Source organism: Spermophilus citellus (genome assembly GCF_964194105.1).
Source record: "Spermophilus citellus genome assembly, chromosome: 9".
NCBI lineage: Eukaryota > Metazoa > Chordata > Mammalia > Rodentia > Sciuridae > Spermophilus > Spermophilus citellus.
The window spans coordinates 5,841,175-5,844,844 of NC_138191.1; the positions used below are offsets into that span (position 1 = coordinate 5,841,175).

At 51.4% G+C, this 3,670-nt stretch overlaps 1 long non-coding RNA gene across 3 annotated transcripts; it reads right to left on the minus strand.

Moving 5' to 3' along the window:
• On the minus strand, positions 1–2,615 carry LOC308656922. 3 transcript variants are annotated; one of them, XR_014023797.1, is made up of 4 exons: positions 2,471–2,615; positions 1,843–2,034; positions 618–713; positions 1–93 (listed from the first exon to the last, which is right to left on the minus strand). It is a non-coding gene; the product is annotated as an uncharacterized lncRNA (long non-coding RNA). The 3 variants fall into 3 exon arrangements; XR_014023798.1 differs by having other exon boundaries at positions 1,843–2,037; positions 2,471–2,613; XR_014023799.1 differs by having other exon boundaries at positions 1,843–1,989; positions 2,471–2,608.
• Positions 2,616–3,670: the final 1,055 nt, after the last annotated feature.

The following is a 3,670-nucleotide window of genomic DNA, read 5'->3' on the forward strand; positions in this document are numbered from 1 at the left end:
TCTGTTTAAAACTAGTTTACTGGGTTGAAGAAGTAGCTCAGTGGTTGAGCGCTTGCCGGGCATGCATGAGGCCCCTGGGTTCAATCCCCAGTACTGCAAAATAAGTAAATAAATAAATAAATAAATGAACAAATGAATAAAACTGGTTTACTATTCCCACATTAATCCACATCAGTCACAGAACTTTCTCAAAAACTTAAATTTGAAAGAAACTTAATATTTTGAACTCTTTATTCTGGATGCCAAACAATCATCTGGTGCTCTCCAGAAAACTTAACTCAAGCAGCTGTACCCATTAAAGTCCAAGTTGAACAGATGTTAGAGCAAAACAAATTGGTATATCTCAAGAGATCACTACAAAAGCCCAAAACCTCAGATTCCATTGTTCGCATACTTAAAAACTCTAATCAGTTAGTCACAGATAATAACACCAATCTTGGTCTGAAAGAGTTTCAGATCTTTAAATCCATGAATCAGATGCTTATGTTACAATGTGTTGTAGTATAAAAATAGCTAGCTTAAGGAGACTTGGTGGCATTAAGCATAGGGCCTCCTTCTGGCAAGAATGACAATGCCTCAAGATTTGTTCTTTTCATAAGCATTTACCAAATACCTACTGTGTGCCCACGATCTCAGCACTGTGTGCCCATGCTCATGAGCCTTCCCTTTTCTCTTGGTGAAAAGGCCAAATCTTGGTTCACATCTGGACAATGCTGGGTAAAATGTAAAATAAAAAAATAAGGTATCATTGGAACAATACGAGATGCTATTTTTGCAGCCAATGCTGGCTCTCCCTTCCCCCACACACCACCTTCACATTGCTGGAACACTAGAAAGAATAAGACCCAAACACAGAGCCTGATGGCTCAAGTTTCAGTTCTGCCATTAACTAGTAGTGTCAGGACCTAGGCCAAGACTCACCTTCTGCATCTGTAAAATGGGGATGATATTTACTTCTTGCATTAAGTTGCTGGAGAGATTACATAAATTAGTATATGTAAAGTTTTTCACATGGTGACAGGTATGAAATAAACATTAAAGAGAAGCTATAATTAATAAAGTGAGATCTTCCAGATCTAGCATTTTATATGATCTCCAGTAGAGAGATTATGGGTTTTGATACTCCTCCCCATCCCCCTCATCAAACACACACACACTCACACCAGTCTGCTTTATCATATCTGGCAGAATAGCAAACATCCAAAATAGCAAAAAAGATCCCCTGTCTGTCAAGCAGCTGTACCAATAAAAAAATCTTCAGTATTGACAAGTTCAAGTGCCTGGGTACTAGGCCCTTACTAATAATAGCTAAACACTTCAAATTCTGACAACCCTGCAAGGTAGGTATAATTATCTGCATTTTGTAGATAAGCCTAAGTAGGAGTAGAGGTTAAATAACTCACTCAATGTCACACTGCTGCTAAGTTCATGCCCCTTTCCACTCCATTTCTCTGATCTCCCCTACAGCAAGCACTTTTCTCTTGGTAAATAATGAACAAGATATTTCAGGATCTTTTAGGCCATAGAAATGAGCCCTTTGGTAGAGAAACAAGTTGGTATTATCACTCAGCGCTTGGCGACATTTTGAAGCTCCCGTGTTCTGTGCCCCCAATGACCTGCTCTAGCATCCCTGCCTCCCACTCCAGCGACCGGCCACCAGCCGGTGGTGTAGGCCTCTGTGTGTCTCCTCCCGCTGCAGCTTAGACTCTGCGCCTGAGCTAACTGCGCGCTTGCACTGCCCTCGCCTGCCCACGGCACTCAAAATCCCATGACAGGTATCCCTTGGGGGAGGCAAGTTCCCCAAACGCTGACACCACCTCGGAACACCTCGGGCCGGCTTACCCTCCAGTGGGGCCCAGGAATCAAGCCAAACAGATGAAGGAAAGGGAGGTGACGCAACTAGGCCTCCTGCACCAGAGCCAGACGGAGGCTGTGCGCAGCGGCCGTGACCCCGCAGTGGGCTCTCCGCGGTGGCCTCCCACGCCGTCACTGAGCGAGACACGCACGGGCAGCGGGTATTATCCCCGGGGTGAGCTGCTGGTCCAGTGCGTTTGGGAGAGAAGGCGCTGGAAGGCGCGTCCCCGGAGCGGTCCCAGGCGCCGCGCTCTCCAGTCCTTCTCGGAGGCGGGGGCAGCGACAGAGGACCCGGGGCCCGGGTACCCAGCTGCTCGGCTCCGGCTGGCGCGGCCGGCAGAGCCTCCGTGCGCAGCCTCGGCCGCCCACACCCGCGTGCACACGGCTGCACACACACGCACCCGAGGCACGGGCCCCGCGCCCGCTCCCGGAAGGCTGCGGGGCCCCGCCGCTGTCCCCAGCAGCCGCGGCGTCCCCTGGCTGCCCCTGCGGCCACCTTCAGCGCCCCCCACGACATCCCCCGCGTTTCCCCTTCCCACAGCCCCCGAGGCTGCAGAGGGAGGCCACGCAAGCCGGGCCCGGGCAGGTGACGGCGGAGAAGGGGACAGCCACTTACCGCGTCCGGGAATTCCTCGGGACGCAGCCCGCGCCGGGTGGCCGCCGCCGCCGCCGGACCCTCCCCCCACCCTCCCCCACCACGTCGCCCGCGCTACCTTCAGCCGGGAATCAATGGCCGGGCGCGGGCCGTGACGTCACCGGCGCGCCGGCGTGGGAGGCGCCCACGTGACGCGGGCTCTTTTGTTTGGGCCCCGGAGAGCTGGGTTTGGTGGCCGGGTCTGGGCTGGCTTGAGGGTCTGTCCGCGGCGGGGGTGCGGCCGCGGGGGGAGGAGGCGCTTGGGGGAGGGCACGCGCCCCTGCGCTCGGCCTTGTGGGGTCCTCCGTCACCCACGGTGGCCGGCCGGGGGACTGAAGGCGGGGCCGCCATCAGCCCTCTCCGAAGATGGACTCGACGTCGCAGAATTAGCGCCTGGTGCGCTCCCATCAGCAGCCCTTGGAGGGCCCTAGGCCCAACAGAACCGATGTTTAAAACGACACCATGCACGCCTTCTTTGACACCCTGGAACTGCAGTGTCCCCAGTGAGGGCTGGGGATGCTAGCGGTGGAGCCTGCCTAGGTGCGCCAGGCGGGTTGTCCCCGGCCTCCAGGGAGTGCAGAGTCCCTGGGGAACTTGACCTCAGCTGTGCAGGGGCTGATATGGCCCGTCTCCTGCTGCTGCTTTCCCCGCAGCAGTAAGCTCCGTCCCGAACTTGTACTTACACACTATTGCATTGCTTTGGTTTCTCTTCACATGTATTATTAAGAAATGTATTTTTATTAGTTTTGTGTGTGTTTTCAAACTTTGAGCTAGTGTCCTGGGACTTTTATTTTCACAGAAGGTTAAGATTCATCATTCATTTGAGATTGAAGATTCATTCATTCATGGGCCTGGGGTTGAGGCTCAGTGGTAGAGCGCTTGCCTAGCGTGTGAAGCACTCAGTTCGACCCTCAGTACCACAAAAAAATAAATAAAATGAAGGTATTGTGGCCATCTACATATACATGTATGAATGTGTATGTGTGTATATATGTATATATATATTTCCTTGAATGCCTACTAATGTATTATGTAAATATATATATATATATATATATATATGTAAAACATGCCCATATATATGCATATATAAGATCATCATTGATGAGTAAAATTGTGTTTTGTTCATTTCTGCTGCTACTGTTCATGAACCATCCAAAAGGCAAGGAAGGCAAGGATACA